This window comes from Odocoileus virginianus, chromosome 5, assembly GCF_023699985.2.
Source record: "Odocoileus virginianus isolate 20LAN1187 ecotype Illinois chromosome 5, Ovbor_1.2, whole genome shotgun sequence".
Lineage (NCBI taxonomy): Eukaryota > Metazoa > Chordata > Mammalia > Artiodactyla > Cervidae > Odocoileus > Odocoileus virginianus.
In genome coordinates this window covers 51,932,871-51,957,745 of record NC_069678.1, presented here as the reverse complement: position 1 = coordinate 51,957,745, position 24,875 = coordinate 51,932,871, and the positions used below count along the sequence as shown (strand labels likewise).

The following is a 24,875-nucleotide window of genomic DNA, read 5'->3' as shown; positions in this document are numbered from 1 at the left end:
TAGGTATGTTGAAACAAAATTTAGTCTAAAGCTGAGTGTTCATTTGCCAAGCAGACAGGCCATTTAAAACCTGTGGTTTGGGGTATTTTCAACTGAACCTGAATTTTCAGATGTATAAATTAGTTTGCCTCCTTGGGAAGACATGATTTCCTGTTTTGAAGTGAAATGCGGGCTTCTAAAAGCTTATTGTAAAGGTTCAAAAGGCTACTTGGGCATCAAATAACTATTAAAAACAATATTTTGACTATTTAAGTGTAAACGAATCAGAAACATATGGATTAAATTTCCCTTAAATTGCACATGCTCTGAACTGCAGAGAATACACATGAGTGAAAGCTGTTTTGGATTTCAGTGAGCTCCAAACACTCAAAAACTCATCTGAGATGTTCAGTGAACTCAAGAGTACAGCTGGATTCACCCATTCCTAATTCATCCCTATCTCATGCTTCTGGTCTTAATATAAGGAAGGGTGTAAGCACACAAATAGCTTACAGGTAAAATGTCTAGACCTAAATTTAGAGGTGATTGAAAAAAAAGGGAGAGAGAGGAATAAATTTTTAAAATCTGTGTTTAAACAGAAAGTCTTTCAGGTTTAAAGAAAATCTGAAATATTCTTTAGACTATATAATTTCCTTTTAAGTTTCTAATTAAAGAATTAAAGATTAATTCATACAACTCTAGGATGGAGACTAAAGTAAACTAAAATTTTTTTCTGAGCTTCCATAATGTGCCAGGCACTGTGCCTGATACTTTTACATGCATTATTTCTTTATTCGGTCCCACCAAAAACCAGCTTATGATCCCCCTATGCACAAAAGACACAAGGCATTCATATTTCACTCAATTTTATTCTCGCCTTGAGCTATCAGCCTGTTTACAATAAATGGCCTGAGACAAATATGTCAACTGAAAAAAAAGTTACATTTTCCTCATCCAGTTAAGCTGATAATACTAAGTATTGAAGTCTTTAGCTACTAATAGAACTACAAGGAACGGGAGGACAGAATAAAAAGTGATTCAGAGCATATGTTTGGGGATAACAAACTAGTTAGGTCTTTTTCTCTGTCTTTTGTATGTCCTCTCTGTAACTGGGGAAATAATACTCAACCAGGTCATTGTGAGTACAGAGTGAAAAGCTGTATGTAATGTGCCTGGAGTAAATGCTCAATAAGTGATAACTATTACATAAGAAATAAGTATATTCATATGCTCAATACTTATTTTCTCCAACAAACCAGTCAGAGCCAGACTGTGTCACCATCTATAACCCTTCCCAAAAGGAGTCCTTCTGATCTCTCTCCAGATTATGTGATAAATGCTTCCCCAAGCACACGGTAGAGATAATAAATGGTCCTCACACACGTGGCAGAGGTTACCTGGAACCACTTCCACCACAAGTTACAACTCTCCACCTCATGGTATGTGCCTTGTGCAATGTCATGCTGGTTACTTGAAGACTGGAGCTACTCTAGCACATGTCAAGTTAGAAGTTGCCTGCGTCTAACTGCAGGGAATGCCATGACTCAGCTCTTGCTAACTGAGGTTTAGCAACACTTTACAGGAGCCTCCCTTTTCCCATCAAAATCCAGCTGGCTCCTCTACCACCAGTGTAGGGAGTTTTCAGCCTTCCAAAAAGTCATAGCTCTTTCTCAAGTACTTCTCAGCTCTAGCACGTTGCTCATCCATGCTGCTGTGGCTGGAGGCAGCACAGCCCATAGAGCAGACATTCAGAACAGCTATTCAGGATAGCTCCAACACTCAGATCCATCACCTCTGAGAAAGGAGAATGGACATCGACAGCCCTTTCCCACCAACCACTCATGCTGTCATATCTGGGGGGCATGCCTCTGCCTCTCTATGACCTCCAACTTTTGCATAAGGAGGGAGATGGAAAAGGGTGGTGGGAGAGTTCCCAGAAACATATCACAATTCCATACAGAAAAATGATCAAATTTTCTCTAAGTTTTCTTTTCTCAAGTTTTCTCTTTTTGCTCCTCCCACCTCTAATACCTCCTCACATGCCCCTTTTCTTGGGAAAAGGCCTGATGCTCCAGCATTTCAGCCCATGTGGTTTTCATAAAATTCCTGTGCAGGTTTAAACTTCTGAGTTATAGCAAACCTTGTCAAATTTGCTGGTTAGTCAACAACCTGTCAGCAGTGCAAACCTGACTAGGAGAGGTGTTCTGGCCAGCAGGGAGCTGTGAGTCACTCATCTCCATGAGGTTTTAATGAGCCGCATTAACTCAAGCACTCTGACAAATCCATACATGAGGTAATTGGTTATAAATGCCTAGTGAGAGGCTGCACACAGAGCAAAGGTGTTGAATGTTGTGTACTCACCACAGGTAAGAGTTTTAAGAGGCAACCTAATTACTTGAGGACCTTCTAATTCTCATTAGGTCTCTCTTTGGTTGGTTGCTCTTTGTTTTAAGTTTGCAGGACCAGAACCAGCTTCAGACCATAGCTAAGAAGGTGAAAGTGACTGATATTTTACAGGGGGCCCACCCTTCAACCTATGTGCTCTCTGGAAGAAATAATGCGAAAGTATGCCCTCCCTGCAGCTCCACTGATATTCAACTTTAGTTCGTCCGTCAAAGGCAGGTGTGCTGGCAAAATAGAATTTTGGGTGCTGTTTAAGCTTCCATACTGCATTATCCAGAGTGTTACCACAGGCCAGTTTGGCACAAGGCTGCAGGCTCACCTGCAGTATTGCATCACCATGGGAAAAAAAATCATTATTGGAGTTGCTGGCCTGGTAACAGAAGGTCTATTGTTAGTACCAGGGGCACATGTATAAGACTCAGCACTGCAGAGGGGGATCTAGGCAGGAATTGACACTGATGCCTGGTATATTATAACCGTGATCCAATGAATTTTGTCCACATTTGAGAGGTCTCCAGCCAATGGAACTGGCGACTGTGGGGTTATCTCTAAGGACACAGTTCTAGCTTTCAAGGAGATAAATGAGATTATCAGGACCTCACAATGGCCCAGGTTCAGGTGAGTGCTAGATGCCTAGGAGACCTGACTGGAGTACTAAGAAGAGTAACCAAGCAGGCTACCATTTAGAAACTGAAGCCCCCTAAACTCCTTTCTTTCCCCTATTTCACCCTCTTGTCACCAATCCCCAAATTCCATTCAAGTGCCCAAGTTAGAGACCGAGGCACCATATACGATGCCTCCCTCTCTCACCCCCTTATATTCAAATCAAACACCAATGCTTTTGTTCTATATCCTTAATGTCTTTTGAATTTGTCACTTCTTTCCATCCTCACTGTCATTACCTTAGTTCAGGATATCATTACCCTAACTAATCTGCATTTCTTACCACTACATCCACTGTAGTCTGTGTTCTAGCACTCCCCCAATTACTTATACTCCCTCAATTATAGCTCCCTATATGTGCCATGGTCGCTCGTGCTTCTGGGGTCGGAACGTCTTTACCTGGCTAAATACTACTGCTTCACTTCCTCAAAGAGGGCTTCCCAATTCCCTAAGACTGGGCTTGGTACCCCACTCCTATACTACTGCAGACACTATAATAAGAGCAACAAATACCATACTGCAGCTTCCTCTTTGCTTGTTTTGGTCTTTTTGATGAATTCTGTACTTCCAGCTCTGAGCATACTGCCTAGAAGAGAGAATACAAGCAATGAATATTTAACTCCTGGGCTGGATTGTGTGACTTGGGGACTACACACCTGACAGATTCTGGACAGATTATGCTTTTCTAATTAGACAAAAATTTAAAATGGAACTCTCATTTGATCCAGTGATCAAACTTCTAGGTTTATAGCTGAAAGAAACAAAATCAATATATTGAAGAGAGATTTGCACCTCCTCATTCACTGCAGCATTATTCACAACAGCCAAGGCATGGAAACAACCTAGGTGACCATCACAGATGAGCAGGTAAAGAAAATATAGTGCACACCCACTTGAATATGATTCAGTCATAAGAAAAGGAAAATCTGCCATTTGTGACACCCACATGGACAGACCCTGAGGACACGGTTGTCATGGGGTGGTAGTAAGGGGAAATGGGGAGTTGTTGTTCAAAGGGTACAGACTTCCAGTAACAAGATAAATTCTGCCAATCTAATGTATGGTATCAGTGAACAAACAGTAAACAACTGAAGGAGGCAAAGAAAAAAATACAAAAACAAAATACCAGGTAGAGGTAATAATAACTCTTCATCTGAAGAGAACATCTTCAAATTTCTATGGTGACAAGAAACAGTAATGATATTTGAAACTGAGCATTACATGCTATAATCTGTTTAGATAATCCTTTTGGAGATTTCTATTTTTCACCATACAGAATGAAAAACAAAGGCTATAAAAGTCACTTTGAGGCCTTCTTCTGTCTTCAAGTCAGTGAAGGTAGATCAAGCCCTTCTCACATTATCGTTCAAACTTTTGTTCCATCCTCATGTCTCCTTCTTTAATTCTTTGCTGCCTCCTCCTCCACTCCTAAAGATTCTGATGATTACACTAGACTCATGCAAAAAAAACACATAATCTCCCTAAACAGGGTCAGTTGATTAGCAGCCTTAATTCCCCTTTGCATTATAACATAACATTTCACAGGTTTGGGGAAATAGTACACAGACACTTTGAGGGAGCCATTATACTGTCTTCCACAGCCATTCTAGTTTCTGGACTTGTAGTCATCTGGTACAATAAATTTCCCTATAGTTAAAGCCTACATAATTTGAATTTGGTTCTGATTTACTCATCATATCCTTCCTCTCACCACTCAGCACAGTGTCACTAACATAATTTTTGAATGATAAATATTATTGAAAATATATTTATTGATAATCTAGTACCCAGATTGGAGAAGGAAATGGCAACCCACTCCAGTATTCTTCCCTAGAGGATTCCATGGACAGAGGAGCGTGGCAGGCTACAGTCCATAGGGTCGCAAAGAGTTGGACATGACTGAGCAACTATCACTTTTTTAGTACCCAAATCATTTAGGTTAGTGGTTTTCAAATTAGATCTTACAGAATCCTAAAGTTCCACTGCTGTGCCAGAGGGGCCATCTGAGGTGGGGAGGAGACACTAATGAAAATTATTTTGTAATTCCACATAAAAATTTATTCATAAGAAGACATTCTACTGCTACAGGAAGTTTAAACAACACTGGAATTAGGTCATTGACATCATAGCACAATTCAAAATGCTTGCTTCATGAAGATGTTGATTTCATAACATAAACTGAACCAGCTGTCTAGGTGAGTTACCCTTGTAACAAAAAGGACATGTTTCATGTGGTGCCCAGCTAAAACTGGGTTGAGTAGAACTGGAGCATGAGGCAGTCTCTTTGGAACTCAGCATTCATTCTAAATATAGTTTCCTACTCAATCCCCCAAATATTCTCTTCTAATTAAGCAAATTCCTTTGGCCCTGTAAATTTCAAAGCTCTCTGGAATTCAATTGGAAATGAAGAATTGCCTTTTCCAAGCTACTGAGAGAAGAAAACCAATGATGAGCATTATTAAGTGCTTACTTACTCTGGGCCATGGACTGTGCTAAGTAATTGACACATATTATCCCTTGTGTGTATACAATTTTTGCCATAAACCTGCAAAGTATACCTTTTATCTCCATTTTACTAATAAGAAAAACTGGGACCAATTGACACTAAATATTCTGCCCAAGACCACAAAACTTAAGAGATCCTTTAATATTCCCCCACACATTGGCCTTAAAGAGACCGATAACAATAGGTGACGGTTTGTCTTACTGTCCTAAAACAACCCTTTCATTTACATGATGTCCAGAAGCACTCACAGAGATTTCAAATTTATAGTTATGTTTAAGTGGAAAGTAAATTTTACAGAGTGGGAAATCTTCATAAAGACTATGCCTCACTAAATACAAAATTCCTGGTTTAGAATAATCAATTTTGCTGAAATTTCCACAGAGAATCTAATATTTGTCCTGAGTAAACCATAGTAAATAACTGACCAGAAGCACTTTAGAAGAGATTAGCAACCTACTCTGAGGGCAGTCAAGCCTGGGTTTAGGCTTGAACCCTGACTATGACTGTGGGGAAATTCTTAACTCTGTTAAACTGGTTTTCATTTGTTAAATGGAGATGATTATAGTGGCACTAAGAGGAATAAACAAGAAAATGACAGTGGAATGTTTGAAAGAGTCTCAGTCATACAGCAAACAACAAATATCTGTTATTAGTATAATTGAGACATTTATAGAGCTTTTGAGGATGAATTTTAAATATCAGTTCCCATTGTACAGGAGCAATAATAATTAGTAGCAATAATGATAAATCAGTAAAATAGCAATAATAACTGCTCCCTCTCTTTCCTGATCATCTATTGCTCCCTCTACAGAAGTGATACCATAAACATCAAGTCTGTTCTATACACTTCATTTAAAAAAATAACTCTCCTGTGAACTACATTTACCACTTAACTATCACTCAATCTTTATGCTCCCCATTAGAACAAAAATCTTCAAAATCTTGTTTAGAGGGACTTCCCTGGTGGTCCAGTGATTAAGAATCCACCTTCCAATGCAGGGAATGTGGGTTCAATCCCTGGGCAGGGAACTAAGATCCCACTACAGGGCAACTAAACCTTTGCACTACAACTAGAGAGCCCGTGTGATGCAAGAAGAGAAGCCTGCACCACAATGAAAATCCAATGCAGACCTCCCCCCCACCAAAAAAAATCCTGTTTGTACCCATTGTCCATACTTCCTCCCCTCCCATTCTCTCCTGAAGCCACACTACTGAGCTGTTTTGCTCCCAGGCCCTGTTTGAAAGTCACTTCTGTCAAGATCACCAAGGACCTCATTGTCATCAAATCCAATGCTCATCTTACTTGTCCTTTAAGCAGCATTTGACACAGTTGACCATTTTTTTCCTTTTTGAATCATTTTCTCACTTGGCGACCACAACAGCACTCTCTCAGTTTTCCTTCTACTCTTAATTCTTTCAGCTCTTGTTTTCGATCTTGTCTACTGGTTCTGATTAATCTTCCAGAATTTTAAGAGTGCCCTAGGGCTCAGATCTCTCTGTCTTTTAGCCAACCCCCTTCTCTAGTGATCTTATCCACTTCTGTACTTTAAGTAACATGTAGAGACTAACAGCTCTTAAATGTATATCTTGAACTCCAACCTCTTCCTTGAATTTCAGATTTGTATAACCCATTGAACACCTCTGTTTGACTGCCTAAGAGGCATCTCATAAATAACAGTTCCCAACCTGAATTCCTATTTTCCTATTTCTACCCTCTACCTCCACCCTTCCATTAACTCTGTAAGTAGAAACTCCATTTTTTCAGCTGCTCAGATCAAAAACTTTGACATTCTCTCACACCATTCTTGGCCACATCTAATCCATAAGCAAGTCTTATTAACTCCACTTTCAATCTGCCTTCAATTTAATAATTTACCCTATAATCCAATAAGCAGTCTTTAAAATTTACACCGGACAGTATCACTCCTTTGCTTAAAAATCCTATAATTGCTTTCCATTTCATTCAGAATCAAGTCCAAAGTTCTTACTATAGTCTACAAAGCCTTTCATAATGTTGCCCCTATTTCTGACTTCATCTCCTACTGTGTTTCTTCTAGCTCACTCCACTCTACCAAGACAGAACTCTGTAGTGTTTCTTGACTACTTCAAGGCTTTATACTAGCTTTACTCTCTGCTTGAAACATTCTTCCCAGTTAATTTTATATACCTCGCTCCCTCATTTTATTCAAGTGTCTGTTCAAATGTCACCTTAGCAGAGAAATTGTGAAACAGTCATCCCATCTTCATCACTCTCCATTTCTTACCTTCCCTCGCTCTCCTTCATAAGAGTCATCACTACCAGGAATATTAATTTTTTATTATCTGTTTTCCTCATAGTAATGTAAGTTTCATAAGTCCATGGACTTTGTCTTTATAATTAATTGCTATAACCTAAATGCATAGAATAGTACATGACAAAAAATAGAAGCATTCATAAACCTCTGTTGAATTAATAAGTCATTTGTTAATCCCTATTATGTAGCCATTATCTTAGTATATCATTACAACCATTTGGGGTTAAATGCTTGGGCACTGGAATCAGAATGTCGTGAGTCTGATACTATTAATAACTCTTCTACTAGTTATATCAAATTGGATAATGCATTTTACCTCTCTAAACCTTGATTTCTTCATCTGTATAATAGGGAATAATTTCTCTTTCATGGTATTACTGTGAAGATTAAAACAAATAATGTATGAAGAGCTTTACACAATGGCTAGAGATCAAACCAGTCCATCCTAAAGGAAATCAACCCTGAACATTCATTGGAAGGACTGATGCTGAAGCGGAATCTCCAATACTCTGGCCACCTGACGTGAAGAACCAACTCATTGAAAAACACCCTGATGCTGGGAAAGATTGAGGGCAAAAGGAGAAGAGGGCGACAGAATGAAATGTTTGGATGGCATCACTGACTCAAAGGACATGAGTTTGAGCAAACTCCAGGAGACACTGAAGGACAGGGAAGCCTGGTGTGCTGCAGTCCATGGGGCCAAAAAGAGTTGGACATGACTGAGTGACTGAACAACAAATAACAACAAACATTGCATAGCATTAATCTAGGTAAGAATCTAAGAATCAGAAAGTTAAAAACCCAAAGTCAAACAGACAGGTTATAAAATAGAAGGAGAACAGGCTAGAATACAGAATCTAGAGCCTGATGTTTGACAATTTGTTTATTTGTGTTATACTGATTGTTCTTGAAACTAACTCTAGACAAGCAGCTTTTCCTCCTCCGTTTGTTCCTACATCTAAAAAAGCAAAATGAAACTTCTCTTTAGAGCTTTATGAGATCCTGCTGAGGTGTCCTATTTTCTGGAATGGATACTATCAACTTTCTATTTTCATTTATTCACACTACAAACAAATGACTAGGAATTTATAATCTCTTCGAAACAAACTGTGTGTTTTGACGACAAGAAAACCAGGGGAACTGAGAGAGTGCTAAGGAAATTCAGACACAAGCGTCATCCCTTTGCCTCTTGGTAGATGAGAACACTCTCCTAGTCCTTCCCTCATTCCCAGTCCATATGGTAGTTTCTTTGTAAAGCCCTCACTATGGAAACACAAACACATGAGAATGACTGACTACAAACTTACTTTTCTCCTAAGTGTTAAGGATTCTTGTTTAAGTTCCTAACATCAATTTCTCAAAACAAAAATGCATAGATAATCTTTTGGTGAATAAATCAGAATGCTTACTATTCATCTCATCTGGTTTGCACACTCTTATGTGGTGCCTCTGGGTACACTATGAAAAGAGCTTTAATTAAGAGCAAACACACTTGGGTTTTGCTTATCTTGGGTATAATAATCAGACTAAAGATTTCATGAAGGGGGAAGAAAACAGATACTTTTTTCCCAAAGCTTTTTGTCTATTTATGCAGTTACTATAAAAAGAAAGAGAAGGAAAAAAGCCACATATATTGTATAATGTTATTTACAATCTCTGGAGAGAATGAACATGCAGTGTTAGTGTGCATGGATACTGTCGTGTGTTAAAAGAAACACTCCTGTAGTGGGCCTGTAACTATATAATTTTGAGGTTGGATTTCAGGGTTTATTGGGATAAGATAGTGATTCATAGAGATGGTGATGTTTTAGCATTTTCTATTCAACACGGGAATTCAGAGATTTATCCTCAGAGGAATGAAGGGGAAAGCTATACGTCTCAACTTCTATTTTTAATGAGGGTGAATTTGCAGGGATGTCAAGAACTGGACAGTTCATTTGCCAAATCTCTGTTTTACATATGCATGTATTCTTTTTTTTTTTTTTGCCACCTTATTCTTCTGAAAAAGGTGTTGTTGAAAAAGAACTGGCTTAAGAGGCACATGTGCTATATTAGTGTTGGGAGCATTCCTATGTGGAAGCCTCTATACTTCGCACTGAATAAAACTACACGATATTTACTACCACTTAATCCAAAGACCCCCTCCTCCTTCTATTTATGGTAACTGAACTGTGTTTAGTGTGTGTTTTTCTTTAACTACATCTGGACTGCAAATATGTTTTTTTTTAAATACATTAGTTAAAAGTATGATAGTTCTTGTCATTCTTCTTTCACTTGAAAGCCTGACATTCTTGCTTATGATCCTATCTCCCAAAGTGAAACCTTTAGGCAAATCTCTCTAAGCCTCAGAATTCACATTGGAAAATTAGGAATTATAATATCTACCACGCACTCAAAAAATGTTACCAAGATTAAAGGCTATAACTTTCATATACCATTTAGCGTATACACAATAAATGTTATTTGGGAATATAAACAATAAATGCTACTTGAAAGGTAAATAGAGTACAGAGGTTTGTAAGCAAATAGACCTGATTTCTTTCTACTACTTATAAACTGTGCAACCTTGCCAGTTTAATATCTCTGAGATTCAATTTCTTTTTCTTTAAATTGAAATGACATATTACCTAACTCATAATATGTGATACTTGAATGTGATAATATATCTAAAGTGCTTACCACAGTGACTAACACATTGTAAATGCTCTATATATTAACCATTATTATTAATTTATTACTTTTTGAATGCTTGTATAGACAGCATATTTTAGCACACTTTCAGGAAAATCTGTGAAAAGATTCATTTATTTTCTTATAAGAAGGAAGACTGACATGAGACCCTCTATGTATTATATACATTGAGAATTATAGAGTACTAAAAACTGGTAAATTACAGAGCATCTCTGAACTGATTAGATCATTTGAGATCTCTCAATCTGGATACATCTATCCTGGCATGGATGTGTATAGGCATTCTTGGTCTAAGTTTGATTAAGAATCACATAAGCTCTTTGAGCTTCCAGCTGTGTCTCTCCTGAAACAAGCTAGACATCTAAGGAAGTGGTTCTTATCTCACCCTCTCTGAGCTCTCAGGCCCAGCTAGGCCAAGCTCCTGTTCCTTTAGTTCCTTGCTCAACAGCTCTCTGCAACCCAACTTTTACTAATTCATGTCTCCTTCCATTGGAGCTATACTTCTGATCTCTAGTTCTCCTGGAATCCAGAGTCATTAATTTTGTATAACATGCTTGTTTTCCCACTTCTAGTTAACCCCGAATAAAAACTATAGACATGCAAAAACCATCATTCAAGGAAAATATACAATGACACACCCACCAAAGAGACCCAAGACATGTAGTCAGAGTGACTGTGCAGAAGTCATTGAAAATGCAGTTAGAATCACAATCTTCCAGCACCAAAAGGGTTTTATGGTAGTTACTATGGTCAGTGAAGTATAACACATTCTGAACTGGAAAAAAAAAAAAAAATCTGCCTTGGGGAAAAAAATGCTGTTTTGTGGACTGCCATGTGGAAATCATTCAGAAATATTTGTTTTTCAAAAGGCATTTGATTCATTCATTCTGTTTTTCAACAAATGTGTGGAAAACGTAAGAATAATTGCTAACATTTATTGAGCATTTTCTATGTGTCAGATACTGTTCTAAGCACTGAAAAATGATAACATAATAGGAAGTGGATAATGCATAAGAGCTCCACCTAAGTGGACTTCCCAGGTGGCTCAGTGGTAAAGAATCCACCTGCCAAGCAGGAGATATGGGTTCAATCCCTGTGTTGAAAAGATCCCCTGGAGGAAACAGCAACCCACTCCAGCATTCTTTCATGGGAAACCCCACGGACAGAAGAGCCTGGTGGGTTAAAGTCCATGGGGTCGCAAAAAAGTTGGACACGACTTAGCAACTAAACCACCTAAGTAAACTGAGGCACAAAGGGGTTAAATTATTTGCCCAAAGTTACAAGGTAAGTGACGAAACCAGCTACTTACCAGGTGCAAGGCATTTTGCCAGAGACTGAGGATACAAAAGTAATAGTATCCATGTCTTTACAACAATTATATTTAAATGAAAAAGTCAGTCAAAAAGAGTAAACAAATACAATAATTTCAAATAAGCACACAAAAGGAATAAAAATGGGGGAAGTACTTTTGATAAGGTGGCTGTTATGGGGTAAACTGTGTCTTCCTCAAAATTCATATGTTGTAATGTTGTAATTCTAATCCCCAATACTTCCAAATGTGACTGCATTTGGACACAGGGCCTTTAAAGAGGCCACTAAGGTAAAATTAGGTCATACGAATGGGGAACTAATCCAGTATGATTGGTGTCCTTGTAAGAAGAGAGATTAGAACACAATCAGTCAAAGAAAGATGAGGTTGTGAAGATATCTGAAGAAGATAGCCTTCTGTAAGCCAACGAAAGAGGAAGACTCCAAAGAAACCAACTCTGCTCATCCCATGACCTCAGACTTACAGCTATTAGAACTATGAGAAAATAAATTTCTATTAAGTCACCCAACCTGGGGTACTTTGTTTTAGCAGTCCTAGATAAGTAAGTAAGTAAGTGTTAATTGCTCAGTTGTGTCTGACTCTTTGTGACCCCATGGACCATAGCCTGTCCGGCTCCTCTGGAGTGCCAGTGTTCTTTGTAGCACTATTTACAAAGCTAGGACATGGAAGCAACCCAGAAGTCCATCAATAGATGAATGCATAAAGAGGCTGTGGTATGTATATACAATGGAATACTACTCAGCCATAAAAAGGAATCATTTAAGTCCATTCTAATGAGGTGGATAAACTAGAGCCTATTATATAGAGTGAAGTCAGAAAAAGAAAAAAAACATTATATATTTACACATATATATGGAATCTAGAAAGATGCTACTAATGAGTCTATTTGCAGGGCAGCAATGTAGATGCAGACATAGAGAACAGATTAATGGATGAGCTGTGGGGAGGAAGGAGAAGGTGAGATGAATGGAGAGAGTAGCATAGAAGCATATACACTACCATACGTAAAATAGGTAGCCAATGGAAATTTGCTGCAAGATTCAGGGAACTCAAACTGGGGCTCTGTAACAACCTAGATGGGTGGCAAAGGGTGGGAGGGAGGCTGAAGAGGGAGGGACATATGTTCATCTATGGCTAATTCATATTGATGTATGGCAGAAATCAAACCGATATTGCACAGCAATTATCTTTCAATTAAAAATAAATAAATTACAAAAAAAAAAAAAGAATGCTGGAATGGGTAGCCGTTCCTTTCTCCAGGGGATCTTCCTGACTCAGGGATCAAACCTGGGTCTCCTGTATAACAGGCAGATTCTTTACCATCTAAGCCACCAGGGAAGCCCGTAGCAGTCCTAGAAAACTAATTAAAAAAGAAAGAAAGAAAACTAACACAATGATCAAAGAAAGCCTCTCTTTGAAGTGAGTATATTTAAAGTTAGGGCTTGCAGAATGACAAAAATATAAGAGAGCTCCAAATAAAGGAACTCTTTATTGACTTTTGCAGTCAATAAGAAATTTACTTGTTTTAAAAAAAAATTCCAAATGCTGGCATTTTTCAGAAAAATTTAACAGGTTTAACTGTTATAAAGTTGAACTGCTGAAACTTATTCACTAAAGCATCTTGACTTTCATTAATCTTTATGTCTCTGAATTTATATTAAAAATTCACACACAAATGAAAATGGAAAAACTACCAATACATTATTTTTGTCCCATATTTTTCCACTTGTAATCATATACTTAGGTACTTTCGAACCCATGGGAAAAAAATTCTCACCTTCAGGTGAGAACTAAAAGCTTCAAACATTGTTCTGGTTTCAGGAGTAAGTCAACATAGCTCCTTCATTGAGTAATTATTCACAAAACACTGTATAATTTGGAAGCTTTTATCATATTACAATATTATTCTCAAGCCTCATCACAATTACAGGAAGCAGGTACTAACAGCTTCACCTTACAGACAGAAACTAAGGCACTAGAGATGTGAAGTGAGATCACACAGTAACACCGGAGCCAGAACTTGCACCTAGTTTCTCTGATGCCAAAGCCAACACTGTTTGCACTATACCAAAGTCTCATCCTAACCTCAAACACACCAATTTTGTAAAAGGGCTCTGGGACCCAGAGGGAAAGGGAGATTAAGAGCTGAGAAACAATAAACAGAGTAGAGAGTTATTCTGGAAGAGCGTTTTTTTTTTGTTTTTTTTTTTAATCTCTTCAGGTTTCACATCCCTGCCTCCACACCCTCCTCTTCTTGTCTTCAATAGTGATGATGCTATATTACAGGTTGTATTGGTTGTTAAAATTTGTTTTCATGAATAAGATATGTTACTTGTCTTGATTTCCCTTTTAATTTGGGTAGATCCAAATTTTGAATTCTCTACAAAATGGCTTTGAGTTTAACTATGACTTTTGCAAAAAGGAACCTCAACAACTACCTACACTGCTTGCCAACAAGGCATGGGGAAGTAGGACAGGCAAGGGAGATTTCCATATAACACATGTGTTCTAAGTCCAAAATTACAATAATTAGAGATGGCAAAGGCTGAGGATTCTATCTCCAGGAAGGTCAATGAAAGATTATGAAAATGTTTAGTCTAGGCCTGTTCCCATTCTCCTAATACCACATAAAGTGAACAAACCATATATGCTTTTGCTATCAGGCTACTGCATAATCTAATCAAATATACTTTTAGCATACTTGTGCAATGTCATGACCCATGACTCTATCATATTTCACAATCAGCTCTTCCCACTGAAGCATCTGGGAATCTGAATGTACAAACAAAGCACACTGCTGATCTATCAAAAGTTATTCAAAAAATATTGTGAGGGTCTGTTACAGAGAAGGCCCTCTATTATCACTGTGAAGGTTATAAAAAACGGTTAAAAATAAGACTAACCCTCACGATGAATGTAAAATTCTAACAGAAAAATGTCATCTTTACCTATAAGTATAATTCAAGACAGAATTTGTAAATTGTGGGAAAAGGGTTGAGAATGAAGAGGAGTTGACATATAAATGTGAGCATTAGGGAGCATTTTGTGGAAGAGAATGTACTTATCCTGGGTTAGGATTTTAACTGGTATAAATTATAAAGGGCCAACTTTCAAATGAAAAAAATATATAAGCAAAAAAAAAAAGTGGAGCATTTTCAGTAGATACTTTGATAAGAGTTTACATGTCAGGCTGAGAAGCATTAGCTCTATTTCTTAAACAATACAGAGCCACAGCAGTGTTTAAACAAGGGAAAGTCCAACAGAGAATGCCTTCCATAAATTAGGTGCCAAGTTTGGCCCATTTCATATGAGTGTATACTTTCATCACCACAATCCAAAGACTCATAACACACTCAGATGAGAAAATTGAGGCTTAGGAAGGTTAAATACAGAATTAGCAGTGGGAATGACATGATCATAACTACGCTCTAGGAGAAGAGTCTCAAAAAAAGGAGGAAGAACTCTCATTATCAGAAATAAGAAAGTGAGGAAACTTGATTTAGGATCAGGATAAAGACGTGCTGAGTTTGAATTGAGTAAAATACAGCTAAGTGACTTCCAAATAGCAATTTTAAAGATAAGGATGGAATTGACTTGAGAGATCAGAACTGGATGTAGATTTGAAAGTCTTGGCTTTGGAGATGATAGTTTAAGTCATGGGACACACAGGATCACAAAAGAGCAAGTCAGGAGGAGACAATGGAACTTATGACAAACCAACAGCCAACAAAGGGGGAGAAACAAATTAGGGTATAGGATTAACAGATGCAAAACTACATATAAAGTAGGTAAGTAACAAGTAAGAGAGAGAGAGAGGACAATGGAAGACAGAGCCTTGGGAAATGTCACTCTTCAGAAGAGAAGAGGAAGAAGGTAGGCCAGTAACTAGTGACACAGAGTTAAAAAATGGAAAAGTGAAAGATTAAGCTGAAGAACAGCAAAGATCAAATTTTCAGTATGTGCTGTTGTTTAGCTGGTCAGTTGTGTATGACTCTTTGTGACCCCATGGACTGAGGCATGCCAGGTCCTTCACTATCTCCTGGAGTGTGCTCAATGTCCATTGATTCAGTGATGCCATCCAATCATCTCATCCTCTGTCATCCCATTATATAATTGCAAATCTAAATCAACAAAATTGAAGATAAAGGGATGAAGGAAAATGAAAGTGGAATAATGAAGATAGAAAAAGTACAAAAAGTTTGCAATAGGTGTTGTAGGGAATGCAATGAGGAATCAATGTGACAGGAATGAAAGTATCATCAAAAGCATCAATGAGATCCAGCAAGGATTATTGTGATTTTCTCTGGGAATGCTGATAGCCTATGAACTTAACAAAACAGGTAGTGACATAATAAGTGGAAGTGAAAGGAGAATAGAGGATGTGGAATCTATTGTGGAGCAGAGACTGAGAAGAGAAGCAAGTGGATCCTGCTTTCCCCTTGGTCTCCAACAACCCCAACTATGGCTAAATCGGTTTTTTCTTAAATGCAAAGATCAGTAGTACCCAAACTTTAAAAATACAAAATAAGCATCAAAGCCAATTCTGTTTACTTAGGGAAAACAGGTACATCAACCATACTGAAAGACAAAAGAAATATGTATGTTGTTCAACAATGTGAAATTTGACCAGATTATCCTCTCCACGCTGTGAACCAAATTCTGTTCTACTGGCCTTCTCCTTACTCTGCATGGAAGGCAGCTTGATCAAGCAGAAAGGGCTCACATTTGGAGTCAGAGAGTTTCAAAGTAGAATCTTTGCTTTATCATTTATTAGCAGTATGACATTTATGTTTTGACTTTGAGCTCATTTTCTTAGAGATGGGGTTATATTACGTAGGTTCAGTGAGATAGCATATATAAAACAGTGAATATTTATTCCAAAGATTTTTATTACTAAGTGCCTTTAATATGTGAGGGTCTGTGTGAGAAATTGTGAATAAAAGATGAGTAAGACACTAAAACACAGTTCTGTATCAAAGGAAGTAACAATCTGTAGCAATAACAGGCATAAGTGAGTACAATGTGATAATGACAGAAGCAAGCAGAAGATGCAAATGAAACATAAAGGTGGGAATGAATATCCATTTTAAAAGGTGTGCAGGAGGGTGGGTATTTAGGAAAAGCTTCCTGGTGAAAGTGACATCTAACATTTACAAGTGCTCAATAGATGTTCCCTCCTCCTTACACACATAAGACCTTGAAAACCTAAAGATCACTACTTCCAAAATGGATATTTCAGGGGAGGGGGTTTGAAGAGTTGCTCAAAGGCCAATTATAGTCCCTATGTGTTTTTCTCTTCTTTTCTATTTTCTGGAACCCTAGAATTTTAAAGCTGGAAAAGGCTTTAGGCTTCCAATCCTAATCTCAAAATTTTATAGATGAGAAAATCAAAGTCCAGAGAACTTCAATGATATATTGTCTATGACCACACAGCTGGCAGAGCTGACTGAAACTCTCTTTAATTCCAATTTTATAAACCCAGAAACAAGCAACAAAAACAATAAAAGCTCCTCTAGAAAAGTTTTTGGCACAGAATGATAACTATCTTCAGAGCAGCGACAGCACTGCTTCTCTTCCTCATTTGGTTTGTTAGACCTTTAACAACGATCTTGTTCCAGTCCACTCGCAACGACAACTCTTTCCTCTGTCACTTATCCCTAGGTTTTCTGAGAATTTAGGTTAAATAATACTGGTAAGAAATGATCATCAATCTTTATTAATGCTGATGACAACTACTGTCTTCAGGTTATTTTACATTTTTTATAGATCCTGAACATGTTTCTTTCAATGAATATTCAGGGTTGAGCTCCTTTAGGATTCATTGGAAGGACTGACGCTAAAGCTGAAGCTCCAATACTTTGGTCACCTGATGCAAACAGCCAACACGTTGGAAAAGACCATGATGCTGGGAAAGATTAAAGGCAGAAAGAGAAAGAGATGACAGAGGATAAGATGATTGGATAGCATCACTGACTCAACGGACATGAGTTTGAGCAAACTCCAGGAGATACCGAAGGACAGGGAAGCCTGGTGTGCTTCAGCCAATGAGGTCACAAAGAGTTAGACACAACTTAGTGAGTGAACAACAATAAACATGTTCCAGATGGTATAATTAACGGTACAAATAACGCCTTGACTTAAAATTGACATGACACAATGGGCAATAAAAGCAGTTTTCAAGCAATGCTTGTACCTTTTTAAAAGCACAGAAAAGTACAGGAGCCATTGGACTTTGAAGGTTGATACATAAGGAAAAGAGTGTGCTTCTGTCAATCATTTGATCTCTGAGATACTTATCTTATTAAACCCAGGCTACAACGGTTTTACTAACTGACTGAATGAAAACATAACCATGCTATTCCTACAAAATTATTATGAGCCAATAATGTTTTTTATTTTGTCTTTAAACTTTCCTTTCTGAATATGTAAAATATTTTTCTTAAAATCTTCTTTCATCATCATTTTTAAGCAAAGCCTTTAATATAAATAGGAAGAGGCTTATTTTGATTCCACAAAGGTTACTGAGGAAATCAGGTAAAAGTACACCAGAATTTTAAGTTAGTTAAGGCTAAATCAAGTATGTACTATTTTGCTTATTTAAATAGCCAAGTGCTTTTAGTTTTGTTTCTGATCTTGGCCTACAATGATTCTGGTTGTCTGCAAAGCCCAAATTTACTAGATAATTGTTAACTCTATAATCCACCCTATGAAAAATATTTAGCTAAACACACACACATAAGTCTTTTGATTTTGTATGATAAATTTATGAGCAGTATAAATTCATGATTAAAAAAATAGAAAGGAAAAACTTGTGCTGAAACTGGTCAACAACTCTTCCTCCATCTTTTTCGATAATGTAGGCCTGAAAATTCAAACACCTATATTTTACTTATCTAAATTTAGGAGTTATTTTAGAATAAGTATTTACAAGTTCCCTTATACAAGGAATATGAAAATCAGTATAACTCCAAAAGGGCTGCAAAGAGCTTAAAAAAAAATTTCCTTTTCCTCTTGCATGTTTATAAATGTGCTTTCACAACTGCATATGTCAAACAGAATTCAAGCTTTACAATAAGGTGCTTATTATATATTTAATAGGGAACGAAAGCTGCTTACCATATCTCAGTGGTCTCCAAACATCCTACGAATTTGGTAGTAATCCATCTATAAAAAGGAATTGAGGGGGGAAATCTGGTATTTAATTACTTAAAATATAAGTCACATTATTCAGAATGATGAAAGATGGCTTAGAGAAAGTAAGGTACACAAACATCCTCTCTTAGTACAGAAGAATAAGAATGCATATTTCCTCAAAATAAGGGGGCTACTCAGCTATAGCCAGTAACATCTAATTGAGGGCTATCTTAAGTTTTGGTTCCTTTCCTACTGCCATCCCACTTCTGGAAAAGGATCTATTCATAGTGAAGGATAAAGGTTACTGAATAAGACTATTACAGAAAGTATACAATTTAGAGTCATTATATCCTACATCTATATAATTTCTATAACTGTTTAGTATAAATAATAGAAAACACTTCAGTATGTTGGTTCTGTGTGTTTCCCCATTATACCATTTGTAAGTTACAGTCCCTCATTTTTAGCCTAAACTTTTCTTTGTACATGGTATTAAAAGCCACAGTCAAGTTAGATTAACTTGGGATATACTTTATGCAAGGGTCATCTAGAAGCTTAAGTACACAAAAACAACCAACCCTCAGAAGCTAACTCATGTAATTGTTAGTTTTCTACCTTCCATAACTTGTTACTAGAATTTTTTTTTTAATCTTAAAATGCTCACCGAACAATGCTTGTTTGGGGATAAGAAAATCTAACAGATGTTTTGCATTTTGCATTGTATTGTTCACATTCCCCTTTCTCAAAGACAGATCTATAGCCAATAAAGTTTAAGTATACTGTAAAAAGCCGAGCAACGTGGAATGTGATTTGCCACCATTATATTCCACATGGCAGGCAAGTTAACTCCATCGTGAATTTTGCATCAGCCAAGCAAAAGACTGATTAAGTGAATAATTCAAGTTTTAAAAGTCTACTACAAGGCATGTGTTAATCAGCCATGTTCTAAATGGAGCTTAACTCACAATGAGTGAAGTGACTATAATCCTTTACTGAGCTGGGTTATATAATGCAAAGAAAGCTGGATCTTCAGCCAGAGTTAGATTTGAGTTCTTCTCCACTGATGTGCTGTGCAGCCTAAAGGAAGTCACTTAACCTCTTTGTATCCCAATTTCTCATGGTTTTTTTTTTCTATTATTAAATGAAGTTAATTTATAAATGAAATAAATGGGGAACACTTTGAAAAATTGGAATTTTCAAATAAACACAGATAATTACTGTTATTATCTAGGCATTTCAAGATAAGAATCTGTGGTTGCATACATACTATAGACAATTCAATAATTTGCTCAATTTGAGGTTTGAGGTATAAAATCATATGGATAACTGCAGTCCTTTTCTCTTCCAAGACTAGTCTATACAGCACAAAACAATGTGGAGCATTTGTACGTGGAAATCTCTAGATGGCCACACTCAAACCAGGCTAGAAAATCTCACTGTCAGTTAACAACTTCTTTAAAAGTCTGATGTTTTCTGACCATTGCTTCAGGTTTTCTGATCATAGTTTAAGAAACTCAACCATCATTGCTGGGACTTCCCAAGTGACTCAGTGGTAAAGAATCCACCTGCCAATGCAGGAGATGCAGGAGAGGCGAGTTCAATCCCTGAGTCAGAAAGATCCCATGGAGGAAGAAATGGCAATCCACTCCAGTATTCTAACCTAGATAATCCCATGGACAGGAGAGCCTGGCCAGCAACAGTGCATGGAGTCACAAAGAGTTGGACACGTCTGAGCACTCTTACACAACCATCATTGTTCCAGTAAATCTCCCCTGGTTCATTCATTACTGAAAACTTGGCTGTTGCATTAGTCTGTTTGAGGTACTATAACAAAATAGCACAGATTGGATAGCTTACAAACAACAGAAATCTCTTACAATTCTGGAGGATGGACGTTTCAGATCAAGGTGCCTGTGTGGTCAAGTTCTGGTGAAAGCCCTCTTCTGGGTTACAAACTACTGTATTCTCTCTGTGCCCTCATCTAATAGAAGGGACAAGGGAGCTTGTGGGTTCTCTTTTTTAAGCACACTAACCAATTCATAACCTCAAGGTTGTGGTTAGCAGATGTAAGCTTTTATAAACAGAATGGATAAACAACAGGGTCTTACTGTATAGCAGAGGGAACTATATTCAATATTGTATGATAAATCATAATGGAAAGAATATTTTCAAAAAGAATGTATGTATATATATATATGTGTGTGTGTGTGTGTGTGTGTGTGTGTGTATAACTGAGTCACTGTGCTATAAAGCAGTAAGTAACACAACATTGTAAATCAACTATACTTCAGTTTAAAAAAAGACTCCACATCCTAATATCATCACAATGGGCATTAGGATTTCAATGTATAAATTTGGTAGGGGGGACTTAAACATTTAAGCCACAGCACCTTCCAACTAAACTGTAGTTATAATAAAATGAAAAAACTGAAAGTCAGCACTTATAAAAATTGAGCGCTTTCTCAGAAAAGAGACAAATTTGAAGATATTGTTCCTTCTTCTTTCTAGTATCACACACTAACCATTTTTTTTTTTAAATTCAGTGTCTGGTCATACTCCATTATCCAATCCATTCTGGGTAATGGATTATCCAATAATTATTCCATTATTCCATTATCCAGCTATGCCTTTAGAAATATGAGAGGAGGGAAAATTAATAAATTGTAACTATCCAGAATATCACTTTAGAAACAGGAAATATTTTTATATCCTACAAGGTACTCTAGTGCTCTTCCATAAAGAATAAGCCATAGTGATAGACCCATATTTTAGATATTATAAGATGAATGGCAGACCTCCAGTGGAAGTTTTATATATAACTCCAAGAGAAGTATAATGCCTTAAGTTCAGTGTAGTATCAAAGCACTGCTCCAAATTTCAAGACCAAAAGAATGCTAGAAGTTAGCTAACTTGACTTTTCACACAAAGCTAAAAAGAGACTAAAATCTTTTCTAGTACAAGTCGTCTTATGCTTCTTTTGTATGTCTACTAACACCTAAGCTAGAGCTACATTACAAATTTACCAAACGGTTATGGCCATGATCTGAATGCTTATTTCCTCCTAAAATTCACATGGTAGAATCCTAATGTCCAATGTGGATGGTGTTAGGAGATGAACCTTTCGGGAAGTGATTAGGTATTGAGGGTGGAGCCCACATAAACAGAGTTAGTGCTCTTATAAAACAGACCTCACAGAGCTCTCAAGCCCCTTTCACCATGTGAGAATACAACAAGATGTCTGTGATGCAGAAGGACCCTCACTTGATCATGCTGCCACCCGTATCTCAGACTTTCGGCCTCCAGAACTCTGAGAGATAAATTTCTGGTATTTATGAGCTACCTTGACTCTGATATTTTGTTATAACAGTCCAAATGGACTAGGATAGTTATTGCTTGAACAAAGGATACAATAAACAAATTTCAAAAATTGGAATTTATTTATATTAGAATTAATGTCATCAGGAATGAAGCATTCTGATTAACCATCAGCTTTGATAAAATGTTATGTGTTATCCCAAACAGTACTGTTTATAAAGTCACTAGAACATGTTAGAACTTTCCAGAACAAAGTGGGTTTTCATTTGCCAGATACTATGTTAAATTCTTTCTCTGTATCAACTAGCTAAAACCTTTTTACAACCTATGAAAAAGATATTATCCCACTTTACAAAAGAGAAAACTGGGCACAGAGCTTGAAGGTGCTGAAGCCAAGATTCAAATTCAGTCTGGTCTAACTCCACAGCAGATACCACTGACTATACACAAAACCTCCCTGTATACGGACCCATGTCTCTGAATACCAATTGTTATGGCTTGAAACACACAGCAGAAAAACACCTGCAATTGACAGGCTGCAGAAGAAGTAAGCTATGTTGTTCCAAAGTCCATATCCCCAGAGTTTAACAGCCGGTATAACACCCAAAAGAAAAAATCTCTGGTTAAATCCGGCTAAATGAAGCAAAGTTTGAAGCACCTGGCAGGGTTGCAAGCCAGGAAGTGTTGATCCAATAACCTGCCCCTCTCTAACAGCTAATCTTGCAGGATTAGCTAACTGCGGTTCCGATGGGAGGCAGCTGTGCAAGGTTGCTTCTTGGTAGCCAGATTTCTACTATCTCCCCTTTATGGAGGGACACACTACACTGCCACCATGCTCTAAGGTCAGCAGCAGTTCTCACAGGCCTTTCCAGCCACTTCCAGGCCAACTGGCTGGGGACACATGACAAGATGAGCAACTAAGCAACTTGAACCTAAGCTTACGAGCTGGAACGTATTGCTTACAAAAATGCACACCCACAAGACTTCCAAACGGATGTAGCAACACACAGTCAGACGATAGGATTGCTTTCCTCTGCTCTGCATAGTATGCCAACCACAAACCAGCTACCACAGGTGGAATGTCCAGTGACTCTATTCTGCAGAAATATATCAGAACATTTCTTTCACTCTTTGGTCCTTTTCCATTAGCTATTGAGAAACTTCTTAGACAAATGAAAACAGATGCCTTAAAGAAAATATTATTAATATCTTCATCTCTGGAAAACTAAAACTCTCTATAAAATGAATGTGATTTTTCCTTCAAGTGAAAAGAAAAATAAGAACATCAATAGGAAAAAAATTTCAATTCAGAATGCCACTCTTTGAAATATTAAATACCACTATATGGTATCAATGCACCTGTTAATAAAGAAGATATTTTTGTTGGTATGTTTAAATATATATAATTCATATTATATAGTTTTAAATGAAATTTGCATGATTGCCTTTTACTTTCTTGAGCTTGGACAATAGATTTCAATTTATGATTTCTCAGCTACATAAATTAGCTTTATTTAGTTGAAATGAATGAAAAGAATATCACTTGTACAAAATTTTTATATGGTTCCCACAGTGCAGCATTTTTCCTCAAAAATTTAAATACAGTTGCATTTAGCACTGTAACTCCAGGCTGAGAAATGTATGTGTAAGCATCACTAAGAAAATAATAAATTTCTTAGAGAAAAATAAACTGCCTTTTTATGAACATTATGTCACAAAATCAAGAAAATATAATTACCTTGATTTTTTAATTAAGTTTTAAAATATTCTCTATAAAAGCCCTATAAAACATTCCTCACTCATTCATTAGCATATTATCCATTATGTAAAAGGTATATACTTGGCATTTTAATTCTCTTTATCCAAAAATCACTGTTACTATTCTATCCAATAGAAATATTCTAAGTCTACAAATTCCTCGCCCTTCCATCTTTACATTTAAATCTCTAAAATAACTTCATGTGATAATTTAGTCCATATGCCCAGAATGTCTATGTTTCTCTCTATAACTGGTCAGATTAATTAACAAAGCAGTTCCAAAAATTTCTCACAGCAGTACTGAAGGAAAGATCTGCAAAAGTGAAAAAGAATATAGATTTACAGTGCCCCAAAGTCTCTGTCAAATGTCTACCTTCACATTCCAGACCCTCCTATTTCTTCACACTTCTTTGAGGTAAAGAAAGTGCAAGTGTTAGTCGCTTAGCCGTATTTGACTCTTTGTGACCCCATGGACTGTAGTCCACCAGGTTCCTCTGTCCATGAGATTTCCCAGGTAAGAATACTGGAGTACGTTACCATTTCCTTCTCCAAGGGACCTTCCTGACCCGGGATCAAACCCAGGTCTCCGCATCGCAAAAAGCTTCTTTACTGCCTGAGCCACCAGGGAAGCCCTCTTTGAGGTAAAAGAGCACAGTGCAGTCATTGCATACGATCTCTACAACGAGACTTCCTGAGTGTGAGGACCAGCTTTATTACTTACTACCTGGAAAGCCTTAGAAAAGTTGCTTGACTTTTTCAACTTCAGTTTCCTCTGCTGTAAACTGGCCTAAAGAAACTACTG

General features: G+C 37.2%; 1 long non-coding RNA gene across 1 annotated transcript; it reads right to left on the bottom strand.

Moving 5' to 3' along the window:
• Positions 1-3,557: 3,557 nt before the first annotated feature.
• On the bottom strand, positions 3,558-19,034 carry LOC139035059 (uncharacterized). Its single transcript, XR_011487572.1, has 2 exons — positions 18,983-19,034; positions 3,558-3,631 (listed from the first exon to the last, which is right to left on the bottom strand). It is a non-coding gene; the product is annotated as an uncharacterized lncRNA (long non-coding RNA).
• Positions 19,035-24,875: the final 5,841 nt, after the last annotated feature.